Source organism: Saccopteryx leptura, chromosome 2, assembly GCF_036850995.1.
Source record: "Saccopteryx leptura isolate mSacLep1 chromosome 2, mSacLep1_pri_phased_curated, whole genome shotgun sequence".
Lineage (NCBI taxonomy): Eukaryota > Metazoa > Chordata > Mammalia > Chiroptera > Emballonuridae > Saccopteryx > Saccopteryx leptura.
The window spans coordinates 108,604,138-108,616,015 of NC_089504.1; the positions used below are offsets into that span (position 1 = coordinate 108,604,138).

Genomic DNA, 11,878 nt, shown 5'->3' on the forward strand with positions numbered 1-11,878 from the left:
TAAATAGCCATAGTGGCAAGTGGCTGTATTAGTGAATAGCACAGCCTCCAAGAACATCAAGCTGGAGTATTACCTGATTCCATGGATTTTGAATGTCGATAGCATAGTTGGCCTATTTTAGATCAAATTAGTATATAATTGACTGTATGAAAATAATACAATAATTAATAAATAGTATTACAAGGGTAAACTCCATATTTCCTATACTCACAACTGTAAATCAACTTTTGCCCCACATTGCACTTGCAAGAAGAAAAGACTGAATTTCTTTAATGCTCCAAAGAATACAGTCATACTCTTGTACTTACAGAAAGAACTATAAGCCAAATCACCCTTAGTAAATCTTGAACTCTAAACAGATTTACAAACTTTCAAAACAAAGTCTGGTTGTAAATATGTACATATGTATGGTTCTTAGTTTGATGACTTTTATTAAGGCGATCACTTAATCTAAAAATATAAAAGTATGGCAGTAAGCTTCACATTTAAAATAAATTAACATGAAGTCACACATATATAGATATGTGTGATATTTGGGGTCAATAGGTTGAGCACACATTCTTTTTCTAGCTGCACACTAATAACTAGAATTGTGTACTTACTATAGACTAGACACTGGGCTTACAGCTTTAGATGCATAATCTCACTTTATCCTCATAACCATCTAATAAAGTAGATACTATTATCCACATTAAACAAATGAGAAAACTGAGGCTCACAGCAGTTACTAATTTTTTTTAAATTATTCAACTCATAAAAGTTAAAATTGCTGCATTCTTCTTGATCAATAACAATAATTGACATACCTCCTTATAATAGAAATATTTAGCAGTATTATTTTTATTGCTATTCAAAATTTCAACCCCTCTACTGAAATAAATGCTCTTTCAACACAAAATAATTGGTCATTATCAGAGTAAGAGGTTATCTGTACATATTTGTAAATGCATTTTCAATTTGCTACTTTACCATATATTTTTCTGTAGATCTCCAACAGTAGCTTGAACAAAGCCAAATTCTAGAAGCCACAGTAAAAAAAAAATCATTACTATTCATAAATTAGAACAATTGGTTGCTTTTAATTGTCTCCCATAGTTTTACCAAGGTAGCAAGAACAAAAGTAGGTAATGACTATCACCCATGTCTATTGTTTTGAAACTATTCATTAAGCAAAGATAATTTAGCTGAAATACACTTCAAAAAGACTTGCTGATTTGCACATTTCTTACAAATGCATTCAGGAAGTGCCAATGGCATTTAAAATCTAAATTTACATTAAAGAGCTATCACAGGTTTGCAAAGTAGCAAAGCCATTTCTAGTTGCTGAAGTGCTTGAATGAAAACATAACCAAGGAGACCTTGGGGACAAGACTAAATATGTGACACAACACACTAAATATCCATTTTAAGATCTCTCCAGAAAGCTTGATGTACATTTAAAATGTGCACCACCACCATCCTAGGGCCTTTTTCAAAATGTATCACCTGGTTTTATACATTTTACTCTAGATTCTACTAGAAAGGTGTTGAGTCAACTTAATTACTGTCACCAGCCAGTGAGTTTTTTAAGTTATTATCCATATACCTTGGAGATCAATATCCCGAAGGCCTCATCTACTAGACCAAAATGGCTATCTTCCATTAGAGAAATTAAACAATATATTTGAAGATTCATATTATTATATTCTTCAATACTGCCTTTACTTTGGGGTAACATAAATGTTTATTATGTTCCCATTAATATCCCAACCATTTAAAAAATATAAAATCTAAAATTAAATCCAACTTTAAAAACCAATAGTAGCTATTAACTGAATATATAATATATATGGGCCAAGCACTGTGTTTAATTCCGGACTCCCGGGGCTATGAAAAAAAGATGTTGTTTTACATAGTCTGTGTATGAGGAAACTGAAGCTGAGAGGGAAATGAGTCACCTAAAGCAACACAGCTAGGAGAGCCGGGTGCCTGGTGTGTCATGCTCTCAACCATTCTCTTCTGTGTCTAGTTAGGAATATGTCTGGTGGTGGTGAAAGGTCTTCTAGTTCTTCCTTAAAAATAGACTACCATTTTTTTATTTCCACAGGAAAGAATTACTTTGAAAAAATCAGGGAATGTGGTCTTCTACACTAAAGATACCCTTATTTCCCCACAACCTGTTCAGAATGATGAATAAAAAATAATTTCTTTTATTTTTATAATATATTGGAGTCTTTCCTTATTTTTCTAATATCAAATGAATTTAAAATCACACACTTATTAATTAGTTCATTTTGTTATGTTTTTATTCTTCACTGTGAACTGTCTGCTACGTTATTGAGAATCCAAATTTAGACAGAGGTTAACGGTCACATTGTTGCAGAGCAACAGAACAGGTGGTAACATAAGTCTAGATGGAAAGTAAGGTCATGTAAATATTAGAAGAAAACATGGGCACACTTCTTTTTAAAAAAAAATCACATCATGGTTCAGCTTCATTTTATCATTATCCCTCAGAATTCTATATTTTGACTGAACTCAGCTATAAATGCATTATACAGGATTCTCAATATTGACTGGGAAATTCTTACGAGGGGGTCTTTCTAATAAAGGTAGTTAGTTACACAGTGGTTAAATTTCAAGTTATTTCAGAGGTCTTTACACTCACATGTCTAGCAGTTGATCCTGGCTGTCAGCTGGAACTTCAGAAGGAGCTGATAGCTAAATCTCTTACATGTGGTCCCACCACATAGCTTGGGCTTCCTCACAGCTTGGCTGGGTTCTATGAGCAAATGTTCCAAGAAGCAGGAAATGGAGAGCATTTCTTCCGTAGGGCCTGGGTTCAGAACCTGGCACCACATTGCTTATGTAACACTCTATTTCTGAAACTATTTCAGTTTGGTTTGTTCATTTATTTCATTCTTTAGATTACATATATAAGTAAAATCATGTGGTATCTGTCTTTCTCTGACTTATTTCATTTAGCATAATACCCTCTGGGTTCATCCATGAACACACAAATGTTAATATTTCATTCTTCTTTTCTATGCCAAATAGTATTTCATTTTTTATATATATTATACCACATTATATATTATATATATCACAGCTTTTTTATTCATAACCTCTCAGAATAAAATAGAAAAATCAGCAAACTAAAAACTATCCCAAAATATAATTTAAACCTATATAGATATGACAAAAATCTAAAATTTACAACAAACTGTTGTTAGTGAGAGTGTGAGAAAATTATTCCTCTAATACACTACTAGTGAGAGTAAAATAGTATCACTTCTGTGAAAGCAACTTGACAATGACTTAAAAAGAAAATGCATTTCCTGCATTTTCCATGCATCCACCTCTCTTGTTAATAATTCATTCTGCCAAATTTTACCCATGTGTACAATATGATGTGTTTACAGAATTATTTATTGTAACATTTTTCTTTAGTAGCAAAATGTTGAGGAAGAAAAAAAAATAACAAACATCTATCAATAGGGGTTTATGCCATAACTGACCTACCTACATTCCTATGGTTAAATTTTTCTTTTGTTTTCAATTTCCCCCACTCTTGAATGTTCCAGCCATATCCTAGAGGAGAAATGACACAAGCTGGGCTGTGACTACATGGAATTCTGGAAGTGGGACCCAGATGGATCCTACTTAAAAGGTCACTGAGCAAACAGAACAGAAATCCCACGATGTCTTTACTCTAGAGAGAACCTGGCACAGCACGGTCGCCAAGTCAGAGACAGGGAAGCAACTTCGTCCAGGTCCTGGGAAGTAATCAGTGTGAAAAGGGAAATAGAAATCTGAGAAAGAGGACTGAGTTTGTAGCACAGAAGATGAAACAGATGGAAGAATCATTTGAACCGCATCCAGGTCTTTTGGAGATGAAGAGAGAAAAAAAAAAGAGAAAATTGCCTTAGATAATTTTCCTGATAAATTTGCCTCAGATAATTTGGGAGTAATATCAGAGAACTGAGAAGTTAAGAAATACCCCCAGCAAAAGGTGGTAAACAAGCAAAGCAGCAAACACAACCTTTCTTCCTATCTTTAACCTTGCCAGGATAGATTTACCAAGATGCTGCTTGATGTGATTGATTGCCAAGCTTTACTTTTCTCTCCAGACACCTTTGTAGTTGGTCTTCACACCATACAGAAACATTTCTGAACTTGATTCATTAATGGTAAGAAAGCTCTTAACAGATTTGATAACTAGGATACAGTCTCACTTAATAGAGATCACAGTCCCAGATTCTGGCTTGACCATGTTAGGTAAAAAAGAGTCTAACATGAAATAAATGTAATTAACTGTTTTTTTAATTAGAAGTTCATTTTATCTGACTGATTTTTTTTTTCTGAAGTGAGAAGTTGGGAGGCAGAAAGACAGACTCCCACAGGCTCCCAACCAGGATCTACCTGGGAAACCCACTAGGGGGCGATGCTCTGCCTATCTGGGGCTTTGCTCTGTTGCAACCAGACCTATTCTAGTGCCTGAGATGGAGGCCATGGAGCCATCCTCAGCACCCGGGGCCAACTTTGCTCCAATGGAGCCTTGGCTGCAGGAGGGGAAGAGAGAGAGAGAAAGGAGAGGGGGAAGGGTGGAGAAGCAGATGGGCATTTCTCCTGTGTGCCCTGGCTAGGAATCAAACCTAGAACATCCACATGCCAGGCCAACGCTCTACCACTGAGCCAACTGGCCAGGGTTTTAGCTGACTGATATTTTTTAGTTGAATCTCAATGACATGGATTTTTGGAGGGGAAATAGGAAAGACCAATATAAACATTAAATATATTTCTTGTATTTGCCAGGCAAAATGTCAACACGTTACTTGCATTTTCCCATGTAATATTCTCATAAACATTAATAGTTAAGCATTACTATCTTCCATTCTGGACATAAGGAAGTGAGACTTGGAAAGGTTTCAAAACTTATCTAAGATAATGTAGAGACAGAAATCAAACCTGAATATGAAATGGTTTGATTCTAAAGTCCATGTTCCTTCTAAATACATATATACTGCATTGTTTCTATGCTAAGTGTCGAGAACTGAGATTTTACCCTATTTGTGAACTAACAGGTTAGTCTGCCATCGTTTCGTGGATGCTGGGAGAACACACAAAATTTCTGGGTCAGAGACAAAGGAAAGTTTAATACTCACAGCAAAGGGAATACTCAGAGTGTCATAAATTTTCTTGTATCAGTTTCTCAAACCCCAATTCCCACAGAGTGACAAGAAGATCAGCAGGTGCATCGGGCTGTGTTACAGAAGAAGAACCCTCAGTTTTCCTTTGTTTTGTTTTTAATAACCCAGTATTTTTATAATGGGCAGCAAGTATAGCTGCCTTTTACTTGGAGGGAATCATTATTTTTATTATACTAAAAAGACACTATCCCTATCTTCCAAAACTGTTGGCTATTAAATAGCCTTTAAAAGATTACCTAGAACAGGGGTCGGGAAACTTTTTGGCTGAGAGAATCATGAACACCACATATTTTGAAATGTAATTCCATGAGAGCCATACAATGACCTGTGTACATTACGCATTATCCAATAAAAATTTGGTGTTGTCCCGGAGGACAGCTGTGATTGGCTCCAGCCACTCACAACCATGAACATGAGTGGTAGGAAATAAATGGATTGTAATACATGAGAATGTTTTATATTTTTAACGTTATTGTTTTTTTTTATTAAAGATTTGTCTGCCCTGGCCAGTTGGCTCAGTGGTAGAGCATTGGCCTGGCATGCAGGAGTCCCGGGTTTGATTCCCGGCCAGGGTACACAGGAGAGGCACTCATCTGCTTCTCCACCCCTCCCCCTCTCCTTCCTCTCTGTCTCTCTCTTCCCCTCCTGCAGCCAAGGCTCCATTGGAGCAAAGTTGGCTGGGGCACTGAGGATGGCTCTATGGCCTCTGCCTCAGGCGCTAGAATGGCTCTGGTTGCAACAGAGCAAAGCCCCAGATGGGTGGAGCATTGGTCCCTGGTGGGCATGCCGGGTGGATCCCGGTCAGACGCATGTGGGAGTCTGTCTGACTGCCTCCCTGTTTCCAACTTCAGAAAAATACAAAAAAAAAAAAATTAAAGATTTGTCTGCAAGCCAGATGCAGCCATTAAAAGAGCCACATCTGGCTCGCAAGCCATAGGTTCCTGACCCCTGACCTAGAACATTGGTGTATCTGTTTACAAAATGTACAGAAGTCAGGGAGACCTGTGCTGAATTTTCTCCCCATACCAAACAAATGATCATATTATAATATTGCTTAACAAAGAATTATAACAATTTGCAATTTCTTATAAAGGGTTCACATGTATAAATTCCCAACAACTTAATTTGTACTTGGGTGCAATCATCTTTATAATATTGTTAATTTAATAGTTGTAGAATTATTCCCAAGGTCAATTTTATTGACAATATATTTATTACTAGGAAGTAACCATTTCCATACAATTACATTTAATAGTTGTATTCCCTTCTGTCTGTGCAAATTTTATTATTCTTTGTATATTTATCGCTAAGGATTTCAAAATGTATCTTGTATATTTGTGTAAGCATTTTGCATAACATATATATATTAACTGCTGTGTAGTGTAAATGGTTTTTCACTTTATGTTATTTTAACTTTATTATATCTCATTAAAATAATTTAGAAGGTTTTTTTCACATTGTGAAAGATTTTTTTCTCATTTCTTATTCTTAGTTCTTTATTCTTATTTTTATTTATTAATTCTTATTTCTTCTATTACCTCAAAAATATTGAAGCTATCTCACAGGGTTGATTAATATTAAATTCTAATTTCAGTTATTTTTTTCATAAAATTTATGTTTATATAACTTATTTCTATATCAATCTAGAATTTGAATTATTAAAATAAAAGAGCTAAAATAAACTTTTTAACCAAAAACATATTTCTCAAAGTAATTCCATGAATATCATCTCAATCAATCTCCAGGAAAATCTTATATAATATGTATATCTACAGAGTATCGGAAACTAGATCTTCTATCTAGTTTTATTTACCTAGCCTTGTTGTCTACTTAATAGTTGAACTCCTAAAATGATATATTTGCTAATAATGGTCTAGCCTGTTATTGAAAACATCCAAAATGAGGAATTGATTTCTCTCTTGAATGACTTATTCTATCTTAGTTCAGGAAAGTTCTGTTAAAAACAAACAAACAAAGCAAACAACTCTCATTTAAGTCAAGGCTGAATCTGTCCTCTACTCCTTTAGTCTCCTTTTTGTAACTTTGGAGCCAAGTAGAATAAGCTTAGTCTCTCACTCCTATGACAATGAAGAAAATACTACTTTTTTCACTTCCCATTAAATCTCTACTGTAGCATAAACATAGCCTACTGTTTTCAATCCTCCATGTCTCTTCACCAAGTGATTTACTATAAGCTTAAACATATGAAATCAAAATTTCATTCATAAACAGATCAATGAAAGTAAAGAGTCATAATGCCCAAACTGGTTTGAAATATTGTACCTCCATTAATTTGAAAAACATTTCCGTTAGATTTCAGTCTTGTCAATTGTTTTTGAGTCATATCTCAATATCTCATTATCCTTTTATGGGGGGGAGTAGGTGATTTGGGGAAAAAGGTTGAAGTCCTAGACTTGATTTATTGGATTCAACTCCAAAGACATCTTGATATAAAAATATATTGCATCTGTAAATCCATACCTGGTATCATCACATATTATATGAATATATATATCCCCTATCTGTAGATACAATATTGGATAGGGTAGAGCCCTATTTACTAAATCATATAAAACCTTGCCAATGCACTGCCTATAATGTCAGGATCAAATAGAATGTTATTTAAAAAATAATAATACCAATTTAAGGTAAATACGTAGATAAAGGTATTCATTGCAGGTAGATTTCTACTAAATTCTATGCTTGAGCTTTATTATATATTGAAAGAATACGGTGACTCAAATGATTTGCTATAAAAATAAGTGAACAGAGCATAATTTGGTTCCAGTATCATTCAGTAATTAGTGGAGAGGGTTTCCCTGGGACTTGAAGCCTCAGAACAAGCAAATGAAGATAGTAACCCAAGATGGAATGAGCTCTTTGATCATATCTTCTACTAATATAATTTAAGAAATATTAGGTAATTATTTCTACATATAGAAATTGTCAGAGGCCAAAAAGACTTTAAAAACAAGTTGTTAGAAATGGCCCAAAATAACCCCAACACTTTTATGTAGTCAAGATCAACTCACCCTTTAGACTTTAGGCAAAGTATATCTTAATTACCCAACAGCACTGCTGGCTGATCTCAACATAAAATTTAAGAATGAAAACACTGATAAGAAATATTAACATAAATATTATCATATCTACAGAAAATTTCTAGTAGTTTCCTAACACCCTCTCTCTTTTGTCCATAATAATGATATTATCACTAAACATAAGGCTGCTCAGCTAGAGGCCGAATTTCTCAGCTCTCCTTGCAACTAAGAGCTGTCATAGGACTCAATTCACAACAGGAAAGTGAGCTCAATGACAACCTCCTCTTCACTTAATTAAAATAAAATTGATGCCCTATATTTGGTGTTTTTGTCACCTTGGATGGGTAGGTGGTGACCAGACTTCAACCACACAGACAGCATACTACCTTTGAGGCTGAGAGGACATGGTGGAAAGTTCCCAACACCTCCTGGAACAGGTCTGCCTCACCGGCTATGACTGAATGGACAACTAAGTTTTAAAGAATATAATTATATTGTGTTTGAGTAACTATATTTGAGGATCTCATTGATAAAGCAACTGAGCCTTTAACTTAAGGAATATAACTATCACCATCCTATATCAAGGTAGTATTTATTCTATACTGTGAAATTTTAAAATGAAAGAACAATGACTTATTTACGTCATACAGGGCCTGGCTCATTATAGTATTAAAAATACATACATTTCACAGATAATCAAATATTCTCTCTAAAGAAATTCCAATTGTTTTTCAGTTTACCATCTCATATTTTTTTCAGTCCACCATCTCTTATTTCACACATGAAGAATCAGGCTAGATCAAGGTCACACATCAAACGTGTGATATATTGGCAATGGGAAGAAATAAAATATAGTGGGTAAGAGGGAACACTGGAGAATGAAATATGACTTAAAATCTAGGTTGTGTGACTTCTTCTGTTACTTCCAACAAGTTACTTTAATGTCTTTAGACCTCCTCATGTATAAGATGGTGTTTCCAGGTATTTGTTGCTATATAGCAAACCATCCCGAAACTTGGAAGTTCTGAATAGTTTTCTCCCGGTCCTGTAGATTGACTAGGCATTGCTAGCAGTTCTCATCTGGGGTCTTTCAAGAGCTGTGGGCAGATGTTGGGCTGAGGCAGCAGTCATCTGAAGACTTCACTAAGCTGAATGTCTGGGATGACTTACATGTATGGTTGTAGTAGGTGCTGGCTCTGGGCAGGGAGCTCAGTTAAGGCTATCAACTGTGGACATTCTTTGTGGCTTGGGTTCTCAAATCATGGACTCTAGGTTCCAAGAGGGGGAACCTCAAACTCAGAGTTCCCAGAAGGCCCAGGTGAAAAACTATGAGGTTTCCTATAAACTAATTTTGGAAATACCCACATATAATTTTAGCTATATATTACTACTGACTAAGCTGGTCACTCAGGATAGTCCAGATTTAACAGGAAGGAAAATTAGATTACAAGGCATGGATGTGAAGATCAGCATGTATATGCTGATAGGGAAAAACTTGGTGATAATCCTTTTGAAAACTATTGACCACAGTATGCCTCCGGCCATTATGATAACATTCTTCCCGTGTGCAAAATATATTTCGCCCTCTTCCTAAAAGGCACAAAGACTCATCCCATTAGAGAACTGGCTTGATGCCCAGGATCTCTCATCAGCCTCAAGTGCAGTGCCTGTGGGACAGTTTCTCTCAATCTGTAGGCCTATAAACCACAAGGTTTCTTTTCTTAACTGTCCCCCTTACTCCCAAAATTCTGAAAGATTTTTCCACTTTTTTATTAGCTTTCAAATACATCAAGTTCAAATGTTTTATTACTAACAGCTCAACCTGAGAATAAGAAATTGAAAGATCTTTACTTTATTTAAACCTCATAATTTCATTTTCCTCACAAGCTAAACTTGGCTCTCCAAGTTCAGAAGATTCAGGACTTTTTTCTGCTCTGCAATTTTAGCTTTAATATCAAAATCATCACTTATATAGTGTTCCTATTTATCTTCTAGATCAGTGATTTTCAACTGCCCATCTGCAGACCGGTCCACCAGAAATTTGGTGCCAGTTGGCAAAAGAGTTAACCACCCTGATGTTGTATGAAGATTATGGTCTAGTAGAATATGCTTATGCTCAGGGTGATTTCTGCCTCAGCGGTCCCTGAAATAATTTTCCTGTTTTCACCAGTCCCCAAGTGTAAAGAAATTGAAAACCACTGTTCTAGATCATCTTTGTCCATGAGAATTTTTTGAAGTTGTGTTTTTAATTGTTTAGGTGATAATATAGTTGCATCAATATTTTTCAGCTTGACCAGGTGGTGGCACAGTGGATAGAGCGTCAGACTGGGATGCAGAGGACCCAGGTTCGAGACCCCGAGGTCGCCAGCTTGAGCGTGGGCTCATTTGGTTTGAGCAAAGCTCACCAGCTTGGACCCAAGGTCGCTGGCTCAAGCAAGGGGTTACTCCGTCTGCTGAAGGCCCATGGTCAAGGCACATGAGGAAACAATCAATGAACAACTAAGGCGTCACAATGAAAAACTGATGATTGATGCTTCTCATCTCTCTCCATTCCTATCTGTCTATCCCTCTCTCTGACTTTCTCTCTATCTCTGTTTTAAAAATATATATATATATATTTTTCATTCATTCTTTTACATTGGTCACTTTTACTTCAAAAGTATGAAAGGTGTTGGGACTTCTCCCACATTTAGTTATGTAGACTGCCCTTCAAATATCACTCTTTCACAATCACCATTCTTAAAATGAGGAGGGTTGTGATCTGATAGCATAACTGCATCATAGTAAAAAGTTTCATGGTCAAACAAATATTAGGTAAATGTTCCAGATTTTGCGTTAGAATATAAACCTTGCATGTCAGAATACTTGGTTTCTGGGTGTCAGCAGATGACATACTAGATTCACTGCTCTGGTTTTTATATTATATATGAAGTCCATGATTGGTCCATTACTGGTATACTTGAATTTAAATTGGAAACATTCTGAAATTGTCTGAGGATGTTCTGGGTTGATGTATACCGCTAGAACAATTGTCCTTAGATATTTTTTTTTCTAAAAAGCATCATAGCACCCTAGTATTTACTTCACAAAGTATGTAAATCATAGACAATTTTTATCTTCTCTCAAAATTTTGACACAAAGATTCTGAGCTTCAGGGAGGGACAGTGGCTTAAAAGGCACCAGAGACATATAGGGAGAAACTGAGTTGTGTGGCTTCAAACTGAGAACCATTATTGTCCCTGTGTTAAGCCCTCCCATCGTGCAGCCTGCAGGGCATAGGCAGACACCTAATCCAAATACCACATCATAGTCTTTTCTTTTGTTTCTATGTCTCAAATATCCTTTTTTCTTTCTTTTATATAGATAGTTGTCACTGGATTTTGGGCTCAGCTGGATTATTAAGAATTAGCTTATCTCAAGATCCTTAACTTAGTTACATCTTGAAAAAAAATCTTATTTCCAAATAAGGTACATGAATTGGTCCAAGGATTTGACATAGAAGTATCTTTTTGGAGTACGGGTGGGGACACCATTCAACCAACAACCTCTTCATTGAATATTCCTCACAAATACAGTCTCTAAAGAAGTGAAACAGCCTATTATCCTAGTGATGAGTCTCTGTCTCTCAAATGAGTTTGAGCTTAGTGT

General features: G+C 35.7%; 1 pseudogene; it reads right to left on the bottom strand.

Annotated features, from left to right (window-relative positions):
- Window positions 1-9,951: 9,951 nt before the first annotated feature.
- LOC136391476 (HORMA domain-containing protein 1-like) lies at window positions 9,952-11,488 on the bottom strand (annotated as a pseudogene).
- Between the last annotated feature and the right edge of the window lie 390 nt (window positions 11,489-11,878).